The sequence below is a fragment of the Vespa velutina genome, chromosome 1, assembly GCF_912470025.1.
Source record: "Vespa velutina chromosome 1, iVesVel2.1, whole genome shotgun sequence".
NCBI classification, from domain to species: Eukaryota; Metazoa; Arthropoda; class Insecta; order Hymenoptera; family Vespidae; genus Vespa; species Vespa velutina.
This window is the reverse complement of record NC_062188.1, coordinates 14,643,768-14,664,501: the sequence shown is the minus strand read 5'-3', so window position 1 is coordinate 14,664,501 and position 20,734 is coordinate 14,643,768. Positions and strand designations below refer to the sequence as shown.

At 34.9% G+C, this 20,734-nt stretch overlaps 2 long non-coding RNA genes across 3 annotated transcripts in view; both read left to right on the top strand.

The window, feature by feature from the left end:
* Positions 1 to 250: 250 nt before the first annotated feature.
* LOC124946354 lies at positions 251 to 2,127 on the top strand. Its single transcript, XR_007100016.1, has 2 exons — positions 251 to 609; positions 737 to 2,127. It is a non-coding gene; the product is annotated as an uncharacterized LOC124946354 (long non-coding RNA).
* Positions 2,128 to 6,723: 4,596 nt separating this feature from the next.
* LOC124950038 overlaps positions 6,724 to 20,734 on the top strand; it is a 31,520-nt gene continuing 17,509 nt past the window's right edge. For both annotated transcript variants that reach the window (XR_007101246.1, XR_007101245.1), the window contains exons 1-2: positions 6,724 to 8,134; positions 8,362 to 8,521. This is a non-coding gene — a long non-coding RNA (uncharacterized LOC124950038). The remainder of the gene's footprint in view (positions 8,135 to 8,361; positions 8,522 to 20,734) is intronic.

The window sequence follows — 20,734 nt, the reverse complement described above, 5'->3', positions numbered from 1 at the left end:
TTAGCCTTTTCGAAAATCGCACCTGTGAAAACTTGACTCGACAGGAGTACCTGGTTTATGTTAGTTATTCGACGTGGGCCTATTGTTAAAACTTTCCTTTATTTATCATTAAAAAAAAGAAAAAAAAAAAAAAAAAAAAAAAAAAAAAAAAAAAAAAAAATTCTCTCAGATATTCCCTGGATCGGAAGAATAAATAATATTCTTTGAAGTTTGTTAAAAGAAGATTGTAAGAAAAAAAATGAAAGGCGAAAAGCAAAAGAAAAAAAAAAAAAAAAAAAAAAAAAAAAAAAGAAAAAAAAGGAAAAAAAAGGAGAAGAAGAAAAAGAAGAAAAAAAAAAAACAAAGGAATAAAACGAGGTTAAAGTATCAATTGACGATACGACTTAATTTCGTAATATCGGTTGTACATTTAAACAGGTGTACATATGTACATATGTACGTACGAACGTGCTAATCGTTATGGGAAGAAACTTCGACGAAGGAAGACGTTCGTATTTTTAGCAACGTATTTACATTCTTGCCTTCTCAAGGGCGAGCCTCCGTTCGTGCTTCTGCCCGGAAACACGATATTCTGCTAGCGAGTAAGAAGGCCCGAGTTCGAGATCGGCCGTGAGTCAATTCTATCTTTTCTCTCTCTCTCTCTCTCTCTCTCTCTCTCTCTCTTTCTCTCTCTCTTTTCGTTTTACTCATCAAGAAAAAAAAAAAAGAAAATATTAAAGAACCTTACGAATTTTAGCGATCCATAGAAGAAGATCCTATCGATTGATGCGTACCTTCTTTTCTATGGAGCAGTGTGAGGACCGTGGACGTTCAAAGAGAGTTGATTCAAGAGAATAAATCCCACAGGATTACATCCCTTTTCGGTGCCGAAGGGAACTATCTGACAGTAAATCTTGACGAGGTTGCAGAAGAAAAGAGACAGCAGTAATAGTAGCTGACAGTCATAGTAGTAGTAGTAATAGTAGTAGTAGTAGAGAGAACGAGAGAGATAGAGCGTGGATTGGTTGATGGATTATTCGAAACGCATCTTTGACATTACTGTAAAGACATGGCCAAACGTGGACAGACGTGGCAATGGATCGTAGAGAGACAGAAAACGTTTCTTTCTATTCGGCCCTTCTTCGCCATCTTCTTTTTCTACTTGTCTTTCTCCTTCATTATTGTTCAACGTGCCAGAGGAAAAACTTACATCTTTTTCTACAAACTTTTTCATTTTTTTTTTGCAATAATTTAAATTTCTTAAACGAATTAAATCAATGTGATTAATAGAAAGAAGGAATTAATTATAGGTATCAATGAAAATGAGATAAATATAGATGATGTATGGATCATTTTTCATATATCTTTATATCCTTTTAGGAATTTAATTTTTTCATTCGGAGATCTTTTAAACGAATCTTTTTATTTGGCTTTAATAACGAAGGCAAGGCTTTTCGAATAAACGTTTATGCGTATACGGGTAACCAATCGATTTTATTACTCTTGATTTCCTATGAAACTCGATCACGGTGAGAAACAAACGACGTCAGACGGTCGATTTAGCAAAGATCGTATAAATAAAAGCTCGATGGAATTTCTAGTGGGAGAGTTTTCTTTCAAATTTTCCCTATATGAAAAGATACGATTACGATGAAGCTTCGTGGATTTTTGTTATTAAATTTAATTATACGCGATATTATAACTTTCAATGGAAGTTCTCGAAGGGTTACAAAAATATGATTATCCCAATGGTTCAGCTAAAATACGATGTTAGAAATTAGTTTTAGATATTTATGTCGACTCGCAATCTTACTGACAAGGATAAATATGTTGGTCCATTAAAAAGACGATGAATAGGGAAAGATGGAAACGAAGGAGGTGGCTAAGTTGATTCGAGCATGCGCGTCTCCACGCCCTTCTCTATCTCTGTGTTCCTCTTATCCGTCACTACCGTGCGAATAACCGGATGGTGGATGACCGCGAACGCAAGGTCAACCAGCGTCTATCTTCGTTGGAAGAAAATTTGTCGTTTCTAATGTCATTGGACACGTTCACATTTCTATCCTGAGATTTCTCCTCTTCTTCTTTTATTTTTTTTTTTTTTTTTTTTTTTTATAAATCCAATTCCAAATAAAAATTTCTATATTTCCAACGGAATACCATATTTATCAGATAATTGTATAATTTTATTCTTATATAAAGCGATGAAAACAATGATTACGATAAAAAGCCATCAATTCTATAAATGTCAAATCTTTAATTTTTGAAAATACTTACGTAGGTCCAGATTATGAGTCGAAATTTTATAAGTACTTTCTAAATAACATTATACGATTGTTATCATTAGGTCATAAATTTACATTTGTATACCTTTGTTATACTTTTTGTTAATAGTTATATCTTTTGTTAATATTTATTATCTTAAATTAGTCAGATCTGACCCTTCACTTTCTAAATTTTCCCATAATATTCCAAGGTCTTATTTCTCAAATTTTTAAATAGCTATTTCTTTTATATTTTTCAAAGCACTCCATTACATACACTTTATGTTCTGTCGTATACTAAATGAAATACATTTTAATTTGATATTACTTGAATTTAAGCGTTACTTTAATGCTTGTGTTAAGTTTCGTAAAATTGAAGTAAATGGGACATCACAGTTAGGTTGGTTTATAGTCTTCGAAAAGAACTTTTAAAATAGGCTTTTGCTCAGATACCTGAGAAGGTACGGTTAAATGGCATATTTATCCTCCTAGGTTGGCAACAGCCAGTTTTCCTTGTCCCTATTGGTTCCTAACGGTACCGGATACCGAAAGAACATCCGTAATAAATCCTTTTACTACCTCTGGTATTGGTCAGTAGCGGACGGTAACATTTGCAACACTTCCTTCTTTCCAACGCGCACAGCATGTGCTCCTTGCTATATCTTTTGTCGAGAACGATTATGGGTTCAAAACTTTTTCTTATGTCAACGTAAAAAATAATGAAGTCCGATTTGACACGTGTTTTTACAATGGGACTTCAAGACCGAATGTATTTTTTTTTTTTTTCTCTTTATATTTTTTTTTCCTTTGAAATTCATACGGCTTCATTTCCGTCTGTATTTTTTTTTTCTTTTTCTTTTTCTTTTGTCTAAATGAATAACAAAAAGATGAATAAAAAAAAATTGACGTTCGTCGTTTCATATAATATCGATATCAATAAAAAGCCTCGTTTACGATTCACTCGATTTCATATTATATAATACAAATGTATATCTCTAATGAAAAGAAAAAAAAAAGTAAACGGGTCGTGCGAGAACATCATGGTTGGTTTGGCCGTTAAACGAGCATGATCATTATCGACTGCCGGGTCTCAAGGTAATTTTAATCACATGCTTTTACAATCGAACGGGCCACGATTCTTGTCTATCTGTCGTCTTTCCGATAATAGTATTGCCGCCGCCGTCATGGCGACTCACAGCTGTACGTTTCGTCAATGATTTACTTAACGTCCACTTGATATTCATATTTATTTTAGCAGATATCAAAACTACGAGAGTCACACACAGTTTCTGTCGTTGTCGCTTTTGCACTTGACTTCGTGTATTACATATGTATGTATACACATGTATATCTTAAAAAATTTCATAAATTTTTCGCGCCCTTTAAGATGATTATGCGATAAACATTCTCAAGTTGATTTAAAGTTATAGTTAAGAGATAAGACTTTCTCTCCATCAACGAGATCAACTATAAAGATCTTCCTTTTCTCTTTTTCATTCTAACCTAAGCAATGGAATTCATATTAGAAGCATGATTTCGAGTAGACAGACGGCAAGTGGACACTTTCTCGATTTGCCGCTCTGTCAGACTTCTCTCTTTCTCTTGAGTAGTCTGTTTTCGCTTAAGAAAGAAAAAAACGAATAAGAGAAAGAGAGAGGGAGAAGTCTGGTATGGGGTCCATAAAAGTGTCGAGCTACGCCCCAAAGTGTCACTTTAGAGCCCCCATCCACTCGGAACTGTGGAAATAAAGAAGGAAAGAAAGAGAAAGATAAAAGAGAGAGAGAGAGAGAGAGATAGAGAGATAGAGACAGAGGGAAAGAGAAAGACTGAGGCAGAGACAGAGAGAGAGAAAGAGAGAGAGAGAGAGAGAGAGAGAGAGAGAGAGAGAATATGCGAGGAGAAAGAAATAAAAAGAGAAAGGCCACAAGCCATCGTTTCCTTTTTTCCTCTCTTTCTTTTTTTTTTCTCTTTTTTCTTTGTTTCTCCTCGAAGTAGAGCCACATGTCGTCTCGTAAATCTCAAAATAATCGCTGGCAGGTCCATTGAGACTCGATGACGCTCTTCTCATTGAGAGAAGAGGAGATATTAATCAGGTAGAGAATGAGACCCTAGGATTGCAAGCTTTACCATTGTAAAAAAGATTCCCTCTATTAAAAATACTTAGAAATGGAGTTTCAAAATTTCGCAACGATTCGGCTTAGTAGAACCAACAAAAAAGATCAAAACTCTCTCTTTTTGTCCTTCTTTCTGTTTGAAATGTATTTTGGGAGACAATATGAGAACTGTTTAAGCCTTTAAAGAGTATGGAAAAATCGTCCGAGACAATCTCTTGAAACAATTGTAGCGGTAAATTTATCGCGAGTTAAAACTGTGATATCTTCGATAAAGTCATCTTCTTTACGCAACCGTCTATGGTTATTCCTTAATGATTTCTGAATCGCTCATCGGAGTTAAGGATTTTTAAATTATTCATTTTTACCGTGATTTACTTAACGACGTTATCTGAGCGAGTGAAGAAATAGAAAAAGAGAAAGAGAAAGAAAAAGAGAAAGAGAGAGAGAGAGGGAAAGAAAGATAGAAAGATAGAAAGAGAGAGAGAGAGAAGAGAGAGAGAAAGGAATCCATCTAAAGTTTGGAGATCATACGAGAATAGCGATAATTTGTTTCTCTGAAGCTAAAATGTTTCATATCGAATTAATTCATAACGATTCGGGTTTGAAAATGTTATTAGAATAGACCAAAGAAAATTAATATTCAAACTAGTGAACATTCGAATATTCAATCGTATTATATTTCTTTAAAATCGATTCTAAATCGATGGGACTTTTGAAGACTGAGATTGATCTAATTCTAACATGATTACGTATAAAAAAAAAAAAAATAAAGTAAATGTTTTCTCTATTTCTCTACCTATTTCGTGATTCCAAAATAAATATATCTTTTCTTATCTTTCGTCTTTACTTTCCTTTCTTTTCTATTGCAATGCGTAAGTACATATATGTAAGTACATATATGTAAATACATATATGTAAGTACATATATATGGATATATATATATATATAAATCGAAAAACTTTGATATGTCTTCATTAAGATCCCATTCTATCTCTCTATTAAATCGTTTTACACAGTTTACTCACTATCTCAGTATCAGCGAGCACAGGTAGTAAGGAATGCTCATAGCTTGAGATAGTCGATGATAAGCTGATTAAACAGTTCGTAGGAATTTTGGGGGTTCTTGACACCTATCTTATCGTTTCGATAGTCTTCTTTGCCTGAAAAAATCGTTTTTCTTTTTCATTTTTTTGGTCTTCTTCTTCTTTTTTTTTTCCCTCGAATAATCAAAATTCCTTTTTATTTATCTACTTTTATCTTTTTTCTCTTTTTTTTTTTTTTTTTTTGTTACAGGCTCAGTAGTTTAAATTTTAAATCAAAGACAACTTTTTCGACGAATAAATTATGTCTGGAAAAAATGATTTTTCTTCTCTTTTTTTTTTCCCTTTTTTATGTAGATTTCAATAACCAACTTATTCTTGAAATGACTTTATTACGTGCACAGGGTGTCACGTCTTCCTTTTTTTCCTTTTTTCTTTTCTCTCTCTCTCTCTCCCTCTCTCTCTCTCTCTCTATCCATCTATCTATCTACCTATCTCTCTCTGCGTTGACCTTCGTTCTATTAAATCATAAATTGCTTCGGAGACGCCAACATCCAGTGGCCAAGATTTCTTGCTATTTCATCGAGCGAACCGTACACGCTTTGATGTCTACGAATGTCTTTCGAGGGAATAGGATGGAAAGGTCATTGTCCTTATCATCGAGGGTGAAAAAGAAATGCGATCCTAGGAAGCACATTTTAGAAGATGCATTGGAAAGTCTAAGAAAAATTGTTTCTTTACGATCTTATCCCATAAATAATTCTCCGATTTCGAAAAATAAACGTCAGACAGAGTAAAGAAAAACATAGAAGTGACCATTTGTTGGAAAAGCTGGGAAGAGCATACTTAAGTATATAGGATTACACGGAGCAATGATGTAAAACTTGTTTCCCTCTTTCGAACATTTATGATACTTAATATTTTCATAGTCCTGATGCGAACGTAGATACAATATGTCTTGTTGATTTTAATGCTAATGCACAAAGTTTTATTTCTAGGACGTTAAAGAATACGATGTAAAAGCAAACACACACATGTAATATTACTTGTTATGACGTTGTATATCAATCGTCAAAGATCGAAACATTTTTTTGATATCTATTGCGAATATTTAATAACTATGTTATATTCTATTTCTGTTTCTTTACATTATTACGTTTCTTTTATAATTATGTAAGTCTTATTTATGCTATCTATCTTATCTTTATTTTATTGCGCTCATGTTAGTTTTATATGTAATAATAAATCGAATTGATTAAAAGTTGATCAACCAGTTTATTTCTTATCATCATCCCAATGATCTGTCAAATAAAAATTAGGAACGTTCATTTAATTCGTCTTAATCGTTGAAATTTGATCGTTGAATCTTCAATAGTCCACAATGAACGACTGTCTTTTTCTTGATACCTTGAGAATATTTCACGTGACAGGAGCAAGGTATGATAACGAAACGAGGCCAATGGTTGAACTCGATCTCATTTTCTTTCGTTATCGTCGTACATGAAGCTAAGCAATGTCTAATATTACTATAATTTAGGTACTGTTAAAAAGTGACATTAGATAACAGCCACTCTCAATCTCGAAACTTTTATCGCTCTTAATGTAAAATCATTCTGTAGTCCTGGTCTCGATAACGTTTGCGAAGGTTAGATCTCATACGTCTTTATGAATATATGGATTTTGTCAACCAAATGAGAAGGATTAAAATCATATATTTTACTTATAAATGTTATCAATAATATCGGTGTGTAAAGAAATGTTAAAATTAACTGTCTCGAGGCCCGATCGTTCGATGAAATAATATTTTTGTGATTTCTCACAAATAAAAAATCGTCTACAGATACGGACAAATATCGAATTTGATCGATACGTGAAAAAATTTTTTGCGTCTAACCTAGGAATCATGGCGCCTGCTTATCGTTGATGAAAGATTGAAATTGATAGTACACGCATACTATTGCTTCCACAAAATTTTCGATTCGTGTTAAAAAAACAAAGAAAAAAAAAGAAAAAAGAAAAAAAAAAGAAAGAAAAAAGAAAAAAAGAAATGATAGTTCTACAAAGTAGCTCAATGATATCTATCATCTTTTTAAATTATTACGTTTTTCTTGAGAGCGCGATACGATTAATTGTGAAATCATCTTATTAAAATTGAAGATTTCTTTTATCGGTCACGAGAGTCAAGAGTCGCGCGAACTTTAACAATTTCAATACGATTTAAATTTTAGAAAGAATCATGCGCTTGTGATAAGAAAGTAACGTAAATTTGATAGATAAATCGTCAAAGGCATTCGTTTTTATCTCTAATAGCGCCGATATTTGAAATTAAATACCTCGTGAGATCGTCCATATTACGTGTAAGTTAAAATGGAAATTAATTAGAAATCAATGTTTTCATTGTTTCTTCCTAGAATTCATTATTTTTTGCATTCCTTGCTATCGAGTTAATACACGATGATAGAGCCATCGTACGGTCAAGAATTATCGCGTGTTCATGACCGTTGTGATCGATAAAAAAGTCGACGATAAAAAGCAAATCGTGAATTCACCACGAAAGCGTTTTGCGGAAGTTCTGAAGAAATGCGTGCAATCAGAAGTTAATTGGAAACCATCACCTGTCACTTTAATGACCTCGTGTCTTCGCCAGCCAAAGTCTGCGAACCTCAAAAGCTTATGAAGTTACCAAAGCGAAGAGAAAATACAAATCGCCGTAATTAGTCGCGGTAATTAGCTAAGGTAGAAATTTTTTCGCAAAATTAACAATCCTGAAATTGTTAGACAAGAAAATTTTCTTAACAAAGATAACATTGGACATGATTGTTATAATATCATCTTTGTATCATATTTAGAAGTTTAAAAAATGATCCTTTCTAATTGGAAAATAATGCGATTGATATTTTCAATTAAAAATATTATTGGTTTCCGAGGTCTCATTAAAATGTATGTCTTAATTACTAACTTAGGGGTTATGGCGGTCAGCAAATGAAAATAAATGGATCCAAAACAAGCAGAAGTCCGGCTGGTTTTATGTTCGAATAAGGACAACGGAAATTCCACACAAAGGAATTCTACCTGGCTTGGAATTTCGAGAGAACGTAGTAGAACTGTACAATATAAAACCAGGTTTGAACAATTTTAATAATACTCTACCATCGTATTGTTTCGATTTGGAAACGAAGATCGTTCCGGACAACGTGCAAATGAATTTAATCGGCATAATTAAGCTTATAAACTTGTTTACGACACCGGGGTAAATTTCCAGATATTTATCTACTGGAAAGCCTACATTTTTACATACAGACGTAAACTATAAATAAACATCAAGGATAATAAATATAAAATGAAGTAAAAATGACTTGGGTTATTAGTAACGAAAGTAAATAAAATCCTCTTATTGTTTTTAATTTTAATTGGGATTCAAATTTTTTATCAGATTTTTGTTTGCTTTAATAAAAATAAAAAACGATAAAATAATGGAAAAAAGCAAAAGAAAAAAAAAAAAAAATATAAATAACAAAGAAAAAACGAAATTAGTTGTTTCAAAAGTCAAACGCAGTTTCATAGTTAGTTTCATATTACAAATGTAAATTCATAGTTACCGGCAAAATGTGCAACGAAATCATTATTCTGGCCAGGAAGGTTGTGTGGATGGATGTACGAGGAAAGGAAGAAAGTGACCAGAAAAAATAAAGGTTAGCAGCGTAGAGGCCGCGTAATAAAAAAGGGAAAGAAAAAAAAAAGAGAAAAAGAAAAAAGAATAAAAAAAAAAAAAAAAAAGGAATAAAATATAGGAGAGAAAAGAAAGCGCAACCGAGCGCGACCTGTGCGCGCACTTTATAACGAGGGGCGCGCCTAAAAACGACGGCGCGTTACTTACGCCGTAATTAGGGGCCTTTATTAATTAGCCAATTAAGTCCGCAACGATCTTGATCTTCGGCGCATCCTGCCGCGCTTCGTTAAAGGACATGATTCGCGCGAGCACACCAAGCGTAGGAATGGTATATCAAAAGAAAAGAAGTAAGAGAAAGAGAAGGTCGAAGAGGTGGAGCTTTTTAAACATTTTGAGTTGGTTCAAGGTCGATTCCATCGAGTTGGGGATGTCGACCCTGTTATTATGGTTTCTGATAAAGTGATCCTGCAATGCCCCTACTTTCTTTTTATTTTTATTCCTCTTCCATTTCCTTTTTATTTTATTCCATATGTATACAGATAACTCTCATATAACACGAAAATCCGTAATCCGTGTTACATCGATAGTGTGTTATATGAGAGGGAAACATTATTATTAATTAATACCAGAAAATAATATATTTACATACAAAATTTGATATTCCGTTTTAAGAAATAAGAAAAGGCTCATGTTTTAAAGATTCTTTTTATCATTTGCAAAATTCATTAAAAACTTTCAAAATTAAACTGATATAAATAAGAATTTGATTCTGTTTCTCTTTTTCTTTTTTTTCTTTTTTTTATATAATATCTGTGTTCAAAATAATAACAAAAATAAAATGAGATATATATATATATATATCTATATAATATTAATACAACAAATAATATTTGTAACATAATAGTGTTATATGAGAGAAAAACATTATTATTTAATGAATACCAGGAAATAATGTACGTACATAAAAAATTTGATATTTCGTTTCAAGAAATAAGAAGAAAGATTCATGTTTTAAAAATTTTTTCATAATTTGCGAAATTTGTGATAAACTTTTAACATTAAACTGACGTAAATAAGAGTTTGATCCTACTTTTTTTATTATATTTTTATTTAAAATAATAATAAAAATAAAATGATATATATATATATAATATTAATTAATAATAAATTAAAAAGAAAAATGTACACGAACATTGAAGTTTATTAATTTTCATTTTCATCGTCATACAAAAATGTCTTGATTCTATCATAACAGTCAAAATCGTTTTCTAAAAGTAACATATTAGATGAATTTTCCCACTTTTTTTTAGACCGTAATGTATGAAAATTACATTCGCAAAGAACATGTTATAGAAGGATTATCTGCATATTTATTTTTCTCGAGAATTCAGTTGAGGGGAAATCTCAATTTTAATCTGTTCATGAAGATTAAATTTCACTCGTAATGAAACATTAAATCATTTATTTCTTTCATTTCCATTAACGAAAACATTATATCCATCGATTTATTAATTTCTCTAAAGTTTCATAATATATCATTTGTTTTAAACTTTTCTTAAACACTCGTTCGTTGTTTTTCATAAATAAAATATCACATCTTTAATATTTTTATTTATAATCAAAATAATCTTCAAATTTTACATTAACCGATCAAAAATCTCGTCGATTAAGTTGAATTAAATCATTTCACATTGATTATTAAAAAACAAATTACAAAAAAGGATTATGAATAACACTGTACACAACTCTCTACTTCCGTTTACGAATGGAGTATTCTTAAAATCCTCCTCCCTTTCTCTCGTTCTTTCAGTCGAAAGAAATAGAGGGAGGGAAGTTTCGAAAGCTTAGTTCCGGGTTGAACGCGTGAAATCGATGGAGACGTGTCGTCTCCGGTGCACCCTCCAAGGAGAAGGTGGTTACACGGGGGGAAAAAATAGGGTGTAAGAAAGATAGGAGGGAAAGAGGTGAATGTAGTGAACATACATACAGAGAGAGAGAGAGAGAGAGAGAGGGATGAGGAGGACAAGGAGGGAATCTGGTTCTCCCGGGCACACAGGTGTCGGTCTAGACTTTTTTAACGGAGAAGAGAAGAGAAGAGAAAAAGAAAGGGTTGGATGAACGGGAGAACATGCGAGAGCGAGAGAGAGAGAGAGAGAGAGAGAGAGAGAGAAAAAGAACGAGCTAAGGATAATAGGTCGAACGAAAGAGTGTTTGAAAAAGAAAGAAAGAAAGAAAGAGAAAGAGAGAGAGAGAGAGAGAGAGAGGGAGAGAGAGAGAGAACGAGCTAAGGATAATAGGTCGAAAGAAAGAGTGAGTCAGAAAAAGAAAAAGAGAGAGAGAGAGAGAAAGAGGGAAAGGACGAAGAGAGATCGGAAAAATAGAGAAGAAAAGAAGGAAGGAAGGAAGGAAGGAAAGAAGGAAGGAAGGAAGGAAGGAAGGAAGGAAGGAACGGTCAAAAGAGTGGCGCAATTCGGGAGTAATGGGAAAAATGAGACGGCCGTGCCTCTCACTCTTCATCGTCTTCGCCGTCGCAGTTCGTCGGTAGAAAACCAGTTCGAGATGCATTATGCCATTCGGGAGTGGTGCGTTCTGCGCGTTTGTCTACCTAGCACCGGGATATAAAGGATAAAGAATAAAGGATAAGGGATAAAAAGGAGAAGCGGTCCTCTTTGAAGGACAAAGATGGAATGATCGAGCGAGCGTGTAAGAGAGAAAAAGAAGAAACGTCGACACAGTTCATCGAGAGAAAAAGAAAAAGAGAAGGAGAGAGAGAGAGAGAGAGAGAGAAAGAGAGAGGGAGATAGAGAGAGATAGAGAAGGACACACCGATCGAAGAAAAAAAGAAGAAGGACGACGATGAAGAAGACGAAGAAGGGAATGAGGGAGGAGGGAGGAGTGTATCCTGCAAAAATACGTTGCACGTACTCTTACGCACGCACGGAACGAGAGAGGGAGAGAAAGAGTGAGAGAGAGAGAGAGAGAGAGAGAGAGAGAGAGAGAGAGAGAGAGCGGATGAACGCACGCGAGCCTCCTCCGGTGCGAGCTTCTGTCCTTTTTCGTATTTCGTATGCAGCTAAAGTACGCGAGAGAGGAGACGCCGAAAAAAAGGAGCCTGGACCTATGTGCAAGCTGCATCGTCCGGAAGTTTCCTTCCCTCCCGGCCCACACCGAGAGAGAAAGAGAAAGATAAAAAGAAAGAGAAAGATAAAGAGAAAGAGAAAGAGAAAGGGAAAGAGAAAGAGAGAGAGAGAGAGCACACAAGTCCAAGAAGACGACGAGTCACTAATCGAGTGGTAAAGGGTCTTCGAGGTTCTTGACCTTTGATCCTTCGCCGATGCCGTTTTGTATTCGCTTCTGCGTCGCAACTCATTTTTTCGAGGCCCTCTCTCTCTCTCTCTCTCTCTCTCTCTCTCTCTCTTTCGACTTCTCTTTATCGTCGACTACTGTTAGTAGTTTTATTAATCATCCTCTCACCAGATTTACACGCTCGACGCATGCAAACCATATCCTGTGACGATCGAGGCATACGAAAAATGATAATTGTCCGATTGATGCAAGATCGTGATATCGATACTCCTTTTTTCTTTACCATTTGCGATCGTTTAATTTTGCTTTTTTAATCAATGGAAAGTCGTTTCTATGGAGTTACATTAGTTAATCCTTCTTTTCTCGAATAGAAACGAGCTCTACTTTAAATCTGAATCCTGTTGTAGGTGCGAAGAGATATACACTAACACGTACATACACACACACACACACACACACACATATATATACTTACATAGACGATAGAAACAAGAACGCAAACGGGAAAAGTCACGAGAGGGTTGAGCGTCGCCTCACGCAAACCACCGATCGTTTCTACCTCTTTTTCTCAATGTTCTTCTTTTTTTAACTTCGTGGTTCCCGTCAGTGGAAAAAATATAGTGGGCGGTCGGCTTCTTTAAAAGAAAGGTACTGCTAGTTGGAGCGAGCACGTGCAAAGAACCGCGAAACACTCGAAACCCGTAGACTTTAGCACCCCGGAAATCCTTTGAGCTTCGAGAGCGAAACGGAGTTTAGTACTATTTAACTCAACGCCTTTTAATCGATCCCTCTCCAACCCTTTACCTAAGCACTTCAAGACTCTTTCGAGAGTTGTAGGAAGAGAGAGAGAGAGAGAGAGAGAGAGAGAGAGAAAGAGAGAGAGAGAGAGAGGTAGTTGGGGTCCACTATTTAGCACTCAGTGTTAACACCTCGACCCTTTATCGGTCGGAAACTCCTACGACGGGAGAATTATTCTACTTTGTTCGACTTAACTTAAGAATTAGAGCCCTTTCCCTTCCTATTGCCACTCGTCAAGAATCACTTGGAAACTTCTTTAAAGATGGAAGTTACTAACGTTCATTTATTATACGATATTTGTTTGAAGTAAAATTGAAATCAAATTGGTATTACATTCCTCCAATTAATCGTTAATGGAAAAGAAAAGAGAGAGAAAAAAAAAAAAGAAAAGAAAAAAGAATAGGAAAAGAAAAGAAAACGAAAAAATTCATCTAATCAGTAATTATAAAATAATAGAATATAGACGTAGAAAGATATTACGTCGATCTAAAAAGAGATTCACGCAAAGAGATAGATTCGAATTTGGCGTTACAACTGGAGAATAGGACGTTATCGTTTAGGCTAATCGCCGATTAATTTTCGGTTCAGAGATCGCCGCCCTGGTTGGTCAGATCCGATCGAAGTTCTCTTTTCTTTTCTCTCTCTCTCTCTCTCTCTATCTCTCTTTCTCTCTCCCTCTCCCTCTCTTTCTCTTTCTCTTTCTCTTCTTTTTTTCCCCCTTCTTTCTCTTTTCATCTCGCGTACTCGCAAAGAACCGGCGGTACGGCCAGGTGCGGGCCCAAAAACCTACGAGGGGGAAAGAAAGAACCAGTTTTTTTAGGGTCTCCTTTCTTTCAATTCGTCGCGACGAAGGGCAGATCGCGCGAGTGAGCGCACGCGCGCGCGGTTTCAGCGTGTACGGTCGCGTCTCGCCGCTTTCCTCCCGTTCGATGCCACCACGTTCGTTCGGACAGTGGGAAAGTTTCGTCCGTGAACCGGCGACGTCGAATTTCTCGACGGTTGGGATCCTCCTTGCTTTCTCTTCTTCCTTTTTTTCTTATGTCTCTTTTTTTTTCCTTTTTTTTCTTTTTCTCTTTCTTTTCTTTTCTGCGCGCGCGCGCGCACGAGAAAGAGGATGATGAATCCTTTTTGCCATAATATTCTCTCGGAGGATCGTTTTGGAACGTTCGATTCAATTTATTTCTATGATTATGCATCGATCGATAAATCTTTTAAGAAAATTAAATTAACCATTCGATAATTGGATGAGATTATCGAGAATGTTCGTATCACTTGTTTATACGGCATATTATAAGGAAATCTCAATAATACATTCATATTATCTCAATAATACATTCATATCGTGTATACATTCATATGTCTATTTTATTTCATTTCTTTTTCTTTCAAAATTAATTATTAGGCCCATACTCCAAAGGTTAATGTATGTTAAGTAAAAGTTATACTTCGTATATTTAATAACATTTGCATTATATCATTTTTTATTTGTACGTGAAACATAAATTAGGTTATACGGGATTAAATCGTGTAACTAAAATTGGAAATATTTTTTGACAAATCGTATTAATTTAAAAATTATCATTAATTCAGGAAATAAATTTGATATAGAAGAACTTTTCCTTATTCGTAGCTGGCTAATCGGTTTAAACTGATTAATAAAGCATTTAAATTCCTATCCACGGCGATAATTCAATTCATAAAGAATTTGAGATTCTTGCAGTTATGCTAACGAAGATACGTCTCGAATCGATCGCCTCCTGGCTCGCTCGCTCTCGTATGATTATTCCTAATTATGTAGATTATCTTATTCCACGATCGAGCAACTATATTCGTGCATGAAATCGTGCAGCTTTACAAGTACCTACTACTGATGAAAGGTTACTTTTAACGATATTGGTTCTAATCACTATGCTCCAATCTAGAAGATGAAGGGTCCACCATCTCATAGTTCGGATTAGGATGCTCGAATGCTGTGATTCCTTGATCTATAAATCAGAAAAATATGCTCTAATGTACGGTTAAATATTTTCGATCGATTTCTTTAAAAATTACATTTTATCCTAAATATGGACCATGTTATAAAACCGTTTTGAATACTTTAGATGTTTTAAGCTCACGGCTATAACGTGACTGACATTATCGGATCAGCATAATAAAGAGTCAATTATGTATGAAAAAAATTGATGCGATTATTTCGAATTTCGAAGAAATAATGAAATTCTTATCTATCGAAGTGATTTTAATCGAAATTAAATGCGACGTAATGGGAAAGAGAATGATAAACTAGACACATTTACAATTAATGAAAAAAAAGGGGGGAGGGATAGAAACGAGAAGGGGGATATAACGGGATAGGAAAAGGATGCTGAGAGGGAAGAGGAAGAGAAAAGGGGAAACGAGCTAACGAGTCGCGCGCGGATCGACCGCTTAGTTCTCGAGGTCATCACATATTTATGTAAGCGTCTGTGTGAACAAGCGCGTTAACACATTGATGCATACTACGATCGTTTAACTTTTAAACGGGACTACGCGGTCGATATACAACAACAACAACATACACCTTATACGTATGCGTGCCGTCGAGAGAATCTGTGAATCACCTATGTGGGAGTAAATATGTGTGCGAGAGAGAAAAAGATCTATGCTCCAGATCGTGGGTCAATATACTTTCAGATTTCTGCCCAGCTCCCTCTTCCTCTTTTTTATATCATTGATCTATTTTCGAAATTACATTTATCAGCGAGTATTAACAAATAATCCCGCAACATATCTATATTCCTTTCGAAAATGTTATTTATATTTTTTTTTTTTTTTATTTGAATTAACATCCAACTATCTTTTTTATCGTAACTACGCGAAATAATGATCGAATATAGAAGAATACTAAGTCGTTTTGAGATGAAGGATATAAATTAAATGAGAAACGATTATGTTAGACGTATGTACGTCGAACAAAAGAACAACGCCTGTTAATATACCTTATAAAAGTAAAAAACTTTTCAAAGCAGTTAACTATCTTAATAAACAGGTATTGAAATTAGTTAGACACCTGGCCATGACGAAGAAGAATTAACTCTAATTACGTAATTTGGCCTTTAACAAATAGGTACATTTTTCTATTCGCCATTAATCGAATGGATTAGAGTGCTTCGAAGGATTTCGATTCAAGATAGATACGCTAGAGATCGCGAATTCCTTTATATCTTTTATATCAAATTATACAATCAATGAGTCTTTCTTTCTATCATTGTTCGTTTTCGTCCTTCGAAGTCAGAATGATGAAGATTTTCTCATAATGATTTAAGCGAACAGCACGAAGATGACGACGATGATGACGACGACGACAACGACAACGACGAAGGTACACCAAGAAGAAGAAGAAGAAGAAGAAGAAAAAGATGGATTCCATTTTGAAGTTGCGAGGGACGCGGTGAGACGAAGGAAAGGCGCAATAAATCAGTAGCTTTCGCGTATGGCCGACTTCTTCGTGATTGATAATCGGGATTTGGCGGTACATCATCGAACGTGAACGAGTACAGACGCCTATTCGTGTATCGAGAATTGGTTAAGTGCTTAGGTCATCGTTATTCGAGAAGAAGAGCGGTAGGGAAGACTCTACGATATCTTCTTCTTCTCTCTCTCTCTCTCTCTCTCTCTCCCTCTCTCTCTCTGTGTCTGTCTGTCTCTTTTCTTCTTTCTATTTGTCGATCCATGATTGATTAGGATATACAGTTCCATTAGCGTAGCCGAATGCTTCGCGAATAAATTCGTAAATTCCGTTCGATAAATTGCTTATCGAACATCAATTCAATACATTTACAAGTGCGAAGAGGTAAATTATTGGAATTTTCTATTTTCTCGAAGATCCAGAGATGAGAAAAACGAAGATAAAAGCAAAACGTTCGAAGCTTGATTTTCCAGTTCCTTTACCTTATCGACGGGTTATATATTTTTTTTTTAATTGAAAAATCGTGTGACATCTAACTCGATACGATGAAATATACTACTTCTATATCTGGTTAAGTATTATTAAATCGTTGGTAAGGAATACAAAAATATTAGAAATGATCTTGAAATATGTAGAAAATGTTAAGTTATAAGTCGTTTACGATTAATCGACCGAGGAAATGGGTAGATACATTGGATAGATAAAATTATATGGGAGAAAAATCGAGTTTTGTTCTTGTTATAAAAACATTTTTCATTATTCTAATATTTTTCAAACTCGTATGCCGAGCTACTTGATAACAAGAAGATAGAAAAGTACGATACAATCTTGATTAGAATCTAATTAACGATAACACCTCTATGAGAATATAATTAGATACGTGACAAAGTTATCGTTTAAAAAATTTTCCACAAATTCGTGAAAATATTTGAAGAAAATTTCTTAAATTTTGATTCATCGTTAAAATCATAGAGGGAACATGGATTGTCTTTCTCGGTGTGTGATCGAGACAGATAGTAGCGAGGTAGCAAAGAAAAGGAAAAAAGGATGGTTGACCTTCGGAAGCAACTAGCCCTCGTTTGAAGAGACCTAAATAGCACTAAAGATCTCCGAGAGCCTTCTGCGTTTCCTGTTCGTGCTCGAAGCTTTCTATCGTGGCGTAGAGAGCGTCGGTGGGATAGAAAGAGAGAAAAAGAAAGGAAGAAAGAAAGAGAGAGAGAGGGAGAAAGAAAGAGAGAGAGAGAGAGAAAGAGTATGAATGGTAGTCCTGTCTACCTGAGATCCTTCGAGGATCCTTCGGGTCTCTTTTTCGTAGAGCCGAGAACGACCGTCTGCGTTTTCGATAGCGTACCTTGCTTCTCTTGGTACTGAGAAACCGGCATGTCAAATATTGTAAATACGAGAAATCCAGAGAAAAGGAGAAAGAAAGAGGGAGGAGACGTATGTAGCGTTTCTTATCTGCCGATTTGATAAATGCATCCGGTCTTATCCTAATGCAAACAAAGGGATAAGGGCACTTTGAATTTTTTACTCGTGCTTCCACCCACGGTGACCGGTAACTTGATCTTGCCTATCTTATCCTTTCTCACTTCTTTGTAGGATACATCTTTCTTTTCGGCACGTTCTTAATTTATAATGTTGATTAAAACAGTTGATATACATATATATATATATACACATATATATATATGTGCAGATATATATATATATATACATATATACATGTTATAATTTGAAATATATACTCATTTATTTTTCATAGTTAACAAGTGGGATTCTTTCAATAACCTAAATAGGAAAGAATTCTATTGAAATTTTCTATAATATCGTTATCCTTGAGATAACGATCATTCGACGAGTCTAAATCCGGTCCTTGTAATTTATAATGATTGCGAGTGAAACCTTGATCTTAGAATATAAGATTGGTAAAGAAAAAGGAGGGAAAAGGAAATAAAATTAGAAACCTGATCATAGATTTTTCTCACTTAGACTGTGGGACATCGAGTTAAACCAGTATCACGAGAGGAAATAAGGAAGAAGAGGAGAAGGAAAGAAGAAGGGAGAGTTGGGCCGAACGAAAGTACGCTTCGTGGTTCATCGTCGTTTGGTTTCTCGGATTACATATCGAACCTGGTTGACAAGTGACAGGCCTGACCAATAAAAAAAAGAAGAAGTTCTGTCCATGGTAGTTGTACCAATTATCTTCTGTCACGAGACCGCGTTCCAATCTAAGGCCTCCTTAGAACGAGAGAGCTTCGAATTGATTCTCGAATCGGTCCGGAAACGTTAACGCACCTGGCTCTTTAACCATCTCGCCCTCCTTCTCGCCATTTTCTCTCTACGACATCCTCCACGAACGAGGACATCTGCCTTCGAGTCAGATACGTCCCCCTTCGATCAAAGAAAGCACGTTCAGCGACATTCTCGTTTTTACTCTCCTTCTTCTTCCATTAATCGAACCCTTTTTATTTACTATAGAACATTTCAATAGCTGAATTGAATTCCAATTAAAAACGAATTCAATCTCTTTTTTTTTTCTTTCCCTTTCTCTCTTTTCTTCTTTTTTTTTTTTTCTTTATATTTTTTAACGTGTAATTATTTTGTCAAAAAAAAAAAAAAAAAAAAAACAAAAAAACAAAACAACAAAACAAAGAAAAAAGGAAGAAAAAGAAGAAAAAAATAAACAACAAAAAAATGAAAAAAAGGAGGAAAAATGAAGATGTTATATCAGTGTAAAAGGGCTGTCCCTTTGCCGGCAAGTGTTTTACACGGATGAGTTACTCAATGAAATCTTTTTTTTTTTCTTGCTCAAACACCCATCGATTCCTAACCAGTCGCTACTCGGTGGCTCGGTCCTGACCAGGTAGAACCTTCTTTTCCTTTCTCTTCTTTTCTTCTTTTCTTCGTTTTTCGTTGAATCTCTCTCAGTCAAATAGTTCTCTATTTTTCGCAGACAGGTTGGCCTGCAACAGCAATTTTCGAGTATCCTCGTCTCTTTCCTCGACCGTTCATCTCCTCTCTCTCTCTCTCTCTCTCTCTCTCTCACTCTTTCTCTCTCTGTCCTTCTTTTTGTCTCTTTGTCTCTGTCTCTCTCTCTTTCTCTCTCACTCACTCTCTCACACTGTCTTTTTCTCCCTCTCTCTTTCTTTTTTCTCTTGAAAAGGGCCATCTTCGTCCTCGTAGGCGCCTCCCTTTGTTTCGCTTGGTGTCCAGGTTACCCATTCTCGAAGAATGTCGTAACCTCGGAACATCCTCAAAGAACAAGCCGATTCTCTTTGAGAGGATGAGAAATTTCATTCGTTAACGATGTCGAACATTATCCTCTTCGCGCATTAATAATATTAATGCCATAACGTATCATTTTTAATACGATAGTTTACTTATATTTGAAAAAAATCTAAAGAACTAAAAGAAAAAAATGAAAAAAGAAAAATAAATAAATAAATAAATAAATAAATAAATAAATAAGTAAATAAATAAACAGGAAATAAAAAAAAAATATCATATAAAATTAATACATTTATCTTTTCTCGTGCACATTTTACGTAGCAATTCAATATGTTCGTAATTGTAATTGCAACTATACCTGTATAAACTAGTCAGCGTTCGAAAATATAATCGTAATAGCCCGCAACTTCCAATTTGCGAAATGAAAAAGGCGGATGGATTTGAAACGTATTAATTATCGATACGATGACAAAGTCATTGTTTCTGAAAGCGCTTAATTAACAGGGAAAGTATCACGAATCGTATATGAAAAGGGAGGAGCGTTGGAATAACGGGTCGCACTCGGGAGAGAAGGATCGCGTGTCTGTGGCATAGAGCGACATTTTCAACTGAAACATTAAGCGGCCTGTTTTTTCGTTTCCGGATACTCGACTCGATCGAATCGAATTACTAATGATCGTTCGATGATATCGCAAAAGAAAGAATACCGTCATTAAAATCTCGAATCACCAGTTGTTTCAGATTTAACGAAATAAATATTAATAAATATAATACATAAGAGTATCAATTTATTTTAAATATCCATGGGCATATATGCAAATTCGTAAAATAAATTTGTTTGTCTTCTAACGGGCCTATTCTCGTATGGATTCCTTTTTAATTTTTA